Consider the following 11,520-nt stretch of genomic DNA (forward strand, 5'->3'; position numbering starts at 1 on the left):
ATAATATTTGGTATTTAGTAGTAGACTTCATCCCCAGAGTCTCAGTTCTTTCAAAACAACGAATGGAATAAAGATTTTTTTTTCCACTTTAAAATGATATTTTAAAACAAACTATGTCATTCTGGTGAAGTTGGCCAGAACAATCAGGCAAAAATAAGACAGTGATGAAATGTTTTTTATTGTTGTATCCCAACAGGCAGGCTACAAATAAAGGGTGCAAATAAAGCACCAACTTTGTTTAAGTCTCCTGGGTATGAAATGAAGTTGCCATCTGCCATCCTAAACCTTTCTCTGACTCTCGTTTAGCCCAGCCTTATGCCAGCCTGAACTGAGATGCTCTGTCTCCACTAAAGTGGAGGAAGAGGGCTCATTCAGGGTCTTCAGATTCCTGACCCCACCTGCCAGTGAGCTCTGTGGTATTTATGCTACTGTTTCTCCTTACAAGCTCACTTTGGAGGGACAATAGGGGTTTACAGTTGGTCTAACTTCATAATCCCTTTGACAGGAAATATTTAGTTTACTGAAGGTGGAGCCAAAATTGCCTCATATAACAGGCAGGAATTGATTGCACTAGGTACTAAGCTAAAGACCTGCAAAGAGTGGCCCATCAACCCATTTTAGCATTGCTGATACACAAGGGCAGAAGGATGCCGAGGTGACAGTGATGGATGGAGGCTCAGCTCAAAGGAGGAAGAGGGAATACTTTGATCAGCCTCTCTGGAGCGAGACCAAGAAGAGAAACCTCTCTCTTCAGATGGCATAGGTGGTCCAGGAGAAATGCTGGGCCTCTGTCTATACTCGTGCCTTCTCTGGGAGGTTGCTTCAATGGTTTTAATGCTGAGAATGGTGTGATAGTGCGTGCTCTGTCCCCAGCACTCCTGCGTCGTGGGGCATCTTTCCTGCCTGTAGCCTGACGCTCCAGCAGGGATTCATACTTCTTCCAAGGAAGCAGTCAACAGCAGCTGAGTTGTTAAAAGCAGCCATGTGACATTTGTGAGTGATAAATGTTGGTGTTGCAAGAACAGATCTCTTGTATGGGCCTGAATATTTTCATTGTTTCAGAGTGTTACCTTGACCATGTTACACTTACCTGTGACTTAGAAATGTCGTGTCTCTTCTTAATAAAGAACATGGTTTTGAATATTTTCTTTTTAAAGGCAGAGCACTGTAATCTCCAGACCATTACTCTGATTTCAGTGTGTTGTGTATCTCAAGGTCCTGTATTGTATACATCTGCATGAGCTGGATGCTTTTCTTTACCGAGTGCTCCATGAACTGTGTATTTTTAGAGGACAACCTACTGTTCTTCCTAGGTTATTTTCAAGCTCCTTTCTTTAACTCAGTCCTGTTCAATTGTATTGAGCACAATGGCTATTACTGTATATCTGTAAAATGAGTTGCTTTTTTCTCATAGCAAAGTTTGCTTTAAAAGAAAAAGGCGATGGGGGTTGGGGTGAGGGGAAGGTCTATTATTCGAAGCCTGGGAAATCTTTGAGTAAGGTCGAGCACAGTGGTAGTGCCTATAACCTGCGAAAGTGCTTTCACCAATAGTTTACCCCCAGTGTCTGTGGAAACAAATCCTATTCAGTATGATATATGAAAGCATAACCCTCTGTAGTATAGGAATCAATGGAACCATTCATATAATAGATGACTGTTCGGGCTTGTGCAGTCTGCTGCTCGAACATAATTGGTATCTATGTAATAAAATACTGAACACCAGGGGAAATGTTTTAGATGTTTATGAGTCATCACATGGTTTATTATAGAAGACTGACATATGACTGTGTAAAGCAGAATAAGCTAACTAGCACTTGAGTTATTGTTACAGTATTTAATACTGTGTTAAAGAAATACAAAGATTTCAGACTTTCCTCGTGTTTAACATACCATCAAAATCAGTTATTGGGGGTCTGGCAGGTATAATAGAGCATCAGATTGGCAAGCCAGTGTTTTTACATGAAATCCTTAAGTCATTGCTCGAAGATGCAGATGCGAAATACGGGGTTTAGAGTGCCGCATTGCTGACAAGCAGAACTGGGTGAACAGTTGCACAGTACATTGTATATTGTAAGCTCTTCTCAATGGAGCTTGTCTTTTGCTATATGCCTACGTAGTGTTTAGAATCATAGAATCATAGAATCATTGAGGTTGGAAAAGACCTCTAAGATCATCGAGTCCAACCATCGACCCAACACCACCATGTCCACTAAACCATGTCCCTAAGTGCCTCATCTACTCGTCTTTTAAATACCTCCAGGGATGGGGACTCAACCACTTCCCTGGGCAGCCTGTTCCAATGTTTAACCACTCTTTCAGTAAAGAAATTTTCCACCTCGCTACAACCTCCTTTCAGGTAGTTGTAGAGAGCGATGAGGTCTCCCCTCAGCCTCCTTTTCTCCAGGCTAAACAGTCCCAGTTCCCTCAGCCGCTCCTCATAAGACTTGTTCTCCAGACCCCTCACCAGCCTCGTTGCCCTTCTCTGGACACGCTCCAGCACCTCAGTGTCCTTCTTGTAGTGAGGGGCCCAAAACTGAACACAGTATTTGAGGTGCGGCCTCACCAGGGCCGAGTACAGGGGCACAATCACATCCCTACTCCTGCTGGCCACACTATTTCTGATACAGGCAGCTGGGAGTCCTTATCTCACCTGGAGGCCTCTCTAGATGCTACTGTAAAGTAAATAATAATATATTTGTCAGCTGCATGTCTTAAGCATGTTAATAAATTCCCTGTTTATATAAAGGACCTGCTTGCTTGGCATTTGAACAGACTTGCAGCCTCTTGATCTTACCCCACAAGTCTTGGGCTCTGTCTGTTTAGAGAATTATGGTAAAATAACTCTTCCAGAGCTCTCTAACATCATGACAGCTTTGTTTTCAGCAGCCAGAAAACAAGTTTAAAGTTGGCTCTGGTCTGACAATGTATTGCTGCCTGCAATGTAGACACATTAATGTTAAGTGTTGTGCCTGCTCTGCAAGATGCTTCTCACAACTGGAGTTAGGAATTGCATACGCTAAACTACCAGAACTTTCCTCTTATTTCAGCTCTGCTCACTTGCCCGTCTAGTTTAAGTCACCTTCCATGCAGCTGATTTTTTGAGTGAAGCAAGAGAAAGCAAATGAGTACAACTCCATCTGCAATAGTAAGTGAATGCATGCAATGCTCTCTAACAAAAAGCACGCATTTGGCTGTACATATTCTGTTTGTTTTGCTGAGTAATGATGCTAAGCACATCTGTCTCACTCCATGCCATTCAGTGCCTTACAGGAGTGTGCCATTCTCTTCATTATTAATGCTTTTGATTCTACCACAGCAAATGGGAAAAAGAAAATGGTGCTCTGCCTTTTGAATGTTGCATTAGCTATGCTAGTATTTCTTACCCTTCACTCCTGAAAGGTGACTTAACCACACCAAGCAAATTAATCATTAGGGATGTGGTACATGCAAACGATTTGTAATTCACAGGGTATTAATACCATTCTTTGCCTGTGTGAGAGTTGTCTGTCTTTTTCAGGTGCATGAAAATTCTCTGAAACAGCTCAAAGTGCGTCTTAACTAGCAGGGGTTCTCTTCTTCCTTAACTCATGCATGTGCTAGATACTTAGCTGTGGTGATTCTGCTTAGCCCTGCTGATGTTTGAGAGGAAACTTTTATTTGTAGCAGAGGTGCATTCTACCTTTTTTTTTTTTTTTCTTTTTTTTCTTCTTCGTCTCCCTTCTCTCGTTCCTGTTTTGATTACAGGATGGGTCAATTTATATCATAGCTTTGAGTCTTCAATTTCACTATGAAAAGTCTCTCTCCTTGGGTGATGCTTCTGTAAATCATGCTTTGTTTCATCGTCCTGTAGCGGTGGTTGGCATTTCTATATTACAGGTTGTTCTGGGCTGTGTGTGTGTGTGTGTGTGTGTGTGTGACAGAGAGAGGGACTGAGAAAGAGAGAGATCAGGATTGCCCTCATTCTTAACAGTAACTCTCTAACGTGTGATTTTGGACAGTTGAGCCAAGTTTTCAAAGTGAGTGAACACAAGCGGAGTCCTTGACAATTAGGAAACATTTTGACTTAGGAGGTTAATACAGTTCTTGCTCTCTGGGATGTGCAAATGACAAGTGCTATTTCAGTGCTAAAGATGTAGAAACGGGGAAAAATAACATGATTTTAAAAAGAAAATTATCATCCATCCATGGAAAATACTGATAAATCTTGCAGAATTGAAGGACGAGCCCTGTGGTACCAAGCTGCACAAGGATGTGGTGGGGGTGCAGGAAAGCAGATGGAGACAGATTCCCTAGGGTATAACTGCTGTGCTATCTATCAGCGCTGAGGTACAATGAGACTCAGGAACAGCAAAAGGGAAATAAAAACATGCTATTTAGATATTGGGAAAAGACAATCCGCTTAAACTGCTCATGGATGATTAAAAGCTGCCAGGATAACTCTAGACCTCAAATAGAGTGTGAGGGAAATAGAGAGAAAGCTCCAACAGAAGAAATCAAGCTGTATCCGGGCCATTGGTACAGTGCAGGTGAACATCGTGCTGTGATGTAACCCCATCTAAACTTCACTGACCTTAGAGACCCAAGCATTGGATCAAGGCTTCAATTTAGAGTCACACTAGGCTTGCTGCAGAAGGTTTATAGTTTTCTGTAGTTCTAGAAATAGGTTAGTGTTAGCCACAGTGCACAGGTGAGGGATGTACTAAGGGGCAAATCTGATGAGACGGTACGAGGATGCAGTGTTATCCCATGCTGAGGACCCTATGCTCTGGTGGCTTGTACTAGTGTGAGGGCTAATTTCCCTTCCTTCTCCTGATAATCTGACTGTTGGTGAATAACAACCAACTGACATTAATATCCAGCTGCGGTTACTTGAGTCATAAGCTTTACTTGGGGTTTATTGCTGTTGGAAATCGGCTGGCAGACTGCATGGTCAGCTTCCTGGTGCTGAGGACTTGCCAAACCTGATCCAAAGGAGACTGCTGAATAGCACCTGGGTGACAGTGATCAGTGACCTTTCTTTCAGTTCTGCAATGTGGAGTTGGAAGCTCCATCCATTTAACACCGCGTGTTTTCAGCTCTTAATCAAACCTCCAGGCTATAGAAAATTCATGTGGAAATCTCACAGCAGAACTTCTCCTGGGACTTCTTAATTTTCTCTAGCGTGGAACATATTCTGAGAATAGGTAATTTATAGCAACATATTCCTTTGGGGGCAAATCTAAAATGAGAAGAGCTATGAGAAAAGCGAAAATAAAGTGAAAATAAAATATTTTGAATCTCAGAAGAGATTCAGTATGGATTTGATCTCAAGATAATTTGGTATATATGGGCCATTCTTATTAACTCAGAGCTGATTCATGTGTGCCTAGTAGAAAAGTGGAGGGAGGACTTGAAGTTAAGAGAGCGAAGGATAGAAGGCTGGTCTTTGCTCAAGCAGCTTTGTACAATGGGGATTCATGTACAAGAAAGAGCAGAGTCCTGACTATTTTCCTCGACTCTTTAGGCTATGAGCAGAAATGAATATACGTATATTCATTATCTGACTTTTGTAGTAAAAATAAAAGTATGGATGAAGATATTGCCTACCAGTAATCTTTCACCAAGGTTGCTTTTCAGTGATATTAGAGCTATATTACTTATTTAATGGTGTTACTTTCATGGCCGCATATCTAGTGCAGGTTTTAACTGTGATAGCAACATGATTATTAGCTAATAAATACATTTGCAGCATGAGTGAAAATATGCTAATATCTGTTGCAGTGTGCTTAGCTGTAGGAAAGTGAATGGTAAAATAGTTAGCCATTCAAACAAAAAGCATATTTTTTTTTAGTAAGTGACAAATTGCTATTGCTTTTTTGTTCACCATTTGCTCTCCCAACCTAGGAGGTTGGGAATGAGTAACACACTTCACCTCAGGATTGGAAGAATGAGAATTTTGCAAATTGCACAAATTGCCTAGCAGAAAGGAACTGACTGTATTTTTGAAACTGTTAAAATGTTCTTTATGGATTGGTGAAAGCTTGACAAAAATTGCCATTGCACACAATTTCTTTTAAAGTGGATGATACAGTATTTTATAGCAAGCAGATTCTATGTCAACTCTTGTTACAAATTTGGTTTAAAAACACCAAATAACCCTTTTCTCCAATTATTTTATACAATAGCCAACCTAGGGAAAGGATTCAGATACGGGCAGAGAGGTGGGTTTCTTAATATCACCTTTTGTTCTAGCTCCCTGAACAACCTAAAATATGATTTTTGTCTATTTTTTGTTATTATGAAGAGATTGTGAAATATAAACTGATGGGTTGAGACCCAGCCCTGCAGCTGTGTCCCCTAAACAACAAGGGTAGAGGCAGCAGCAACAAGGGACTGAACCCTGCAACCTCGGTCACTTCTCTGCCACCATCGTCACATCTCTGGTGCAGTGATAAAACCAGGTCTGAGAGCAGCAGTGGGGGCTGGAATTGGGAAAGGGTTTCAGCTATGAGGATAAGTTCATGTTTGACCTTTTGTATGTTTTCTTGCATGAATACAGACCGAGGCATAACTGGAGGAGCTGTCAGGGACTGTAAGCTGATCTGGTTTTCCACAGGCTTAGAAGGACTTTATTTCTGCTTAGTGAAGAGTGGCATACCACAAAAATTTTCAATTGCCAAGTCACAGGCCTACAAGTAGCTGGGATTAGCTTTGATTCAGTGCTTCCCTGCGATGCCATAACTCAGTGTAATGGAAAGTCATTGGCTCTGCCTTCCTTGGTGATGTTCCCTCTGTGGCACAAAGGTCCTTGCTGATGGGGAAACAGCATCTTTTTGCTGCTCTGTACTGGCAGTAAGAGATTGTCTTGTGCATAGTCCTTGATAGTCTCCTTCCTGCCAAGTGTGGTAGGTTTTGTGGTTTTGAAAGGGGAATTTGTTCTTTTGACTGATTCTTTCTTCAGTGTGTAGCTTCTCTGCATTGCGCCTTCCTCAGCTTATTGCTAATCCTCACGTATTCAAATCTTCACTTCCTTGGGGAAGGAAGTTCTTTTTTTCCTTTTTTTTTTTTTCCCCCATTGTTTCTGCAACTTGCTGTACCCTGGACAAATTAGATGCTGTGCAATTGTATATCTGGAATCTCTGTTACACAGATCTAGCAAGTATGCTTGCAAAACCCTATCTTTCATGCAGCCAAGTTCTCCCTGCATGCCACCAAAGCAATGGAAGTGCTGTGAGGTGTATGCAGAAGGCCTCTTCTGGCTATAGAAAATTCCTGCAAATCCTACTGGCAGGTTCTTCAGTCTGCTGTGGTCACTGATCATGGGGTCCATTCATATGCCAGAGTGATTCACAGCTGCCAAAATGGGAATAAAATGTCATTTCTGGTGACTCTTTTTTTTTTTAATAACTCAGTCGAGTTTATGAGAAAGTCTTATGAAACTTAATTGTGACTCGAGCCTCAGTTCAGGAACACCTTTTAATTGGTTTCTGTGGGACTTCAAAAATATTTCCTGCAGTTAATTGTTGAAGTGGGGACAAATGCTATAGGATTTTGTGGACGCTTAATAGACGTGTTCTAGAAAGTCTGCAGACATGAATAATCCCATAGCTTGTGCCATTCTCTAATAATTCTTCACACATTATATTTGCCTGTTTCCTTTTGTACTTTCTCATCTAGTAAAAAATTCAATTTTTTTTCCCCTCTGGCTGGATGTGGCTTTTCCATACAGGGGTCAAATATAAAACTTGCAGCCTCTTCTTTCCAAAGATGATCTGGGAGACTGGTTAAAACAACTGGAGAAGAGACTTGCACAATACACGCAGGCAGTTTTCTACAGGCTGTCGAGAAGTGCTCCGAGAGGCACTGAAGGAAGGTGGATCAGCTTGAAAATCTCTCTGATATTATCACTGGATATGGTGTCTATCTTCTTCTCCATCTCAAACAGTTGCAATGCCATTAAAAGTCAGTGTGCTTCCCAGCAGAAGAGGTTGCGTTTCAGAAATGAGAGGAACAATTGCTGTGTGCAGTTGGCAGATGAGTTTGTAATGTGCTCAGGGATTCTTTTCCACGCTGTAAATTCAAATTACATCTCATCATGTGCCTAGTTAAAGAAAAGAATATGTCACAATAGAGAAAGAGAAAACCAGGGACAGATTGTGATCCTGTTGGCAATTATGTAAGTCTAGACCACTTCACTGTCATTTCTTATCCCAGGATGAATGAGAGCGGGGTAGGGGGTCTTTTGGGAAAAAAGCTAACAAACAAACAAACATCCAAAACTCACATTGGACAATTTATGATAGCAGTTCTTATATTTCAAGTGATTTAAACACTAGGAGCAAAGCAAAATATCTAAACGTAAATAATGTTGGAAACAAGTCACAAAATGTAACAGGATTGGTTATCTCCTATATTTTAATTTTTTGTGTCGTGATGGTTTCTTTTCAATCTGTCCCTTCCACTGCCTGTGGCACATCGCTTTCTTTGCGAGTTGTAAGGTTTCACGATGGCTTGGCACTATCGAACAAATACCAGGAAATGAAGTGTGGGACTAAGAGCCTTCCCAGGTTCTGCCAACGCCGTTGCGTATCTAAAACACATCTAAAAGTGTGGGGTCAGGAAAGGAATTTAGTCTTATCTTGTATCACTGGCCACACTTGCTGACCAAGGCAAAATCTAACATATTCATTGCCTTTTAATAAGAACATTTAATGTATGTACCCAGAACATTGTCATGAAGTAGAAATTGAACTTATATTGCAAGTAATAATCAGTGATGCGGAGACCTGAAGAAATGTTAGAATCTAAATCTAACTAAATCCTTGGGGTGTATCAAAAATTGTAGCGAGCACATGTTCCCTACAGCTTCCCCATCATTTTTTAATCTTTCATTATTCATGTCTAGCTTTATTATTATCATCTTTTTGCAAACTCTGATGTGTTTAAACAGAACAAATGTAACAGAACACAGACTTTTGCATAGCAGACTATATTATTGCTATGGATGGAATTATAATTTTTTTTGTTTGTGTCATCTCAGGAATGAGTGTGTTGCTTCTCTTGGGCATTTTGGTGGCACAAAGCCATTTTAACAGCACCAGCAATGACCCCTGGTGCTTTACAAAAGGAAGCGATGAAAACTTTCTTGTCCTGTTTAAGCAGCAGGGGAATTTAGGTATGTTATCCAGAATGCAATTATTCAACTTGGAACACAGCCAAGGCAGCGAGACTAACAATGTGTTTAATCTTATGAAAAGATGGCATGGGATCTTTAATGACCACGTTTTGTCAGGATCTTGGATTTATGGCGTCTCTGAAAGACAGTTCTTGTGGTGCCATCCTCAAAAGACGTAATTAGAAAATCCATAATTCTGCTGAGTTTTGTTTCAACTGGTCTTTTTTAGAGATGTGCATTTATTCTGTTTTATTCCTAATCTGTTCAGCGCAGCCTTGTGATGTCAGGGAGCTAGCCTTGGGAGGAAGCAGCTGGTCCGACCCCATGCCATCCATTGATGGGGAAGCTGTTTCCCTGGCAACGGAAACGATGAGAAACCAGAGAACGGCTCTTTTCCAGTTCACGTTTCTTTTTCACTCAGTGTTACAGGCACTCATTAGCTTCTTAGGAAGAATCATATAGCTCCTATCAATCCAAACTAAAGCTAAGTGGAACAGTGTAAATGTCACCACAGTTTTCAAGGTTGTGAGCTTCTGAAGCCTGCTGCTATCAACATTAATTTTGTATTGAAAAATATTAACAAACGAGGATTATTTTTTTTCCTCCCCTTCGGGAATTATTCGTGGCACTGTATCAAAACAAAGAAGTGAGGAAAAAGAGTAAAAATTGCTGCACTGGCTTTGCCTTGCGCTTTGTGCAGAATGCATTTTTGTGTGCAAGAATGCAGTTTAAAGGGAAGTTTTGCACCCCAGTTAGGGCTGTAGAGCTGCTGTACATGGTGAAACATATACCTACCTTTTTATTAACACTCCTGAAATTTTGGATTTCATTAGGAAAAGGAGAAGTTGAGAGACAAGAGAAGGAGACGACGACAGCTGAGTTGGCATAGGGAGTTGACAGCAAAGGCATTCTGGCATTTGCGTGCCTGTGCAAATAAGACCTGCGAGTTTGGGTCCACTACACCTCATGTAAACTTTCACCCGGGATACTGTCATTTCTTTGACATTTTGCAAATGTTTTTCCCTTGTAATGTCTTAGTGAAAATGACTGCACAAGCTATAGGGCAGTAATGAAAAGAGTCCAGAACTTTGTAACATCGGGGAAGAGACTGTCTGGATCTGTTCTGCTTGGTGTAAGAAAAACTCCATTTCTTGTTTTGAAATGTTAGGGTTAATAAATACAGAAATGTGAAACCAAAGCAGGGAACTCAAGAATTGGTTAATTCAGCAGAACATAAGACAGAATTCTTATTTTATGCTTGTACAAAATATTTGAGTAATTTAATTCATTCATAAAGTAAGAGCAATTTTATTTTTTCTTTTTTTTCTCCCAAAAATGGCATTATCACAAAAGTTTTGTGAGTCTTCGAGGACTCCCTGTGACCACTCCTAGAACAGCTGCTGTACCATGAGCCTGAAGCTCCTACTACCTGTGTGTGCATGTAATTGGGCGTACGTGCTTTTTGCATTCTCTAATAACCTCATCTTACTAAAGCAGAAATGGTTGTTACTTTGTGTAATGCTTCAGAAGAAATGTGCTCTTTCCTCTTATACAGGCTCTGTGAAACTGTACTTATGCCAGCTGAGGATGAGCCCAAACTGAAAGGAGTGCTGGGAGTTTAGGTGTGTTGGATTTCATTGGGAGTTACGCAAGTAACTGGTAGAAGCCTGAAAATTATTATTGCCAAAGTATGACTGAATGTAGTGTTACCGTCAGGTAGCAAATGCACAGTGATTTGGGCCTCAGCTGATGCACCTTGGTGTGGTTTTAGAAGTGGCTACACTGAGTTACAGCACCTCAGGGACTGTGTAAAAAAGGTCTTTGTGAGAGGATCCTAGTCCAATCACCCAAATCCACTATGTCTGGTTTGAGTATGTCAGAGATCAATGCACTTCTAAAATTCAGGCTGAATTTCTGCCAATATCTGCGGTAGCTTAAAATTCTGGGCAGATTGTAAGATGCTGCTGACTGACCAGGTAGCATGAAACACAGGGAATATGCACAGATTTTCAAAACCTAAATGTTAGCCCTCCAAAGAAACTCTCCATTAATAAACTGAACAAAAAAACCAAGTCATAACTATGAAAAGACGCCATAAAGCTGTCATTTTTATAAAACAACTTTTTTCAAAAACCCTGTACTTTCAAGCATTATTATGATTGCTAGCTATAAATCTTTATAATGGCTATCATGTTGTTGTAGGCAACATAAATACAGCATATTTTAATGTCTCAATAGCTATTGCTCTTAGGGGTACTCAGTGGCTTGAACAGACCACCAATCTGGTCTTTGGAGATGGATAAAACCTGGGCCACGGCGTGTATTTTTTTTTCTCCTATTAAGGGTTAAGGGTGGTGAAAAGGTGT

This window comes from Aptenodytes forsteri, unplaced genomic scaffold, assembly GCF_000699145.1.
Source record: "Aptenodytes forsteri isolate BGI_AS27 unplaced genomic scaffold, ASM69914v1 Scaffold283, whole genome shotgun sequence".
Taxonomy (NCBI): Eukaryota; Metazoa; Chordata; class Aves; order Sphenisciformes; family Spheniscidae; genus Aptenodytes; species Aptenodytes forsteri.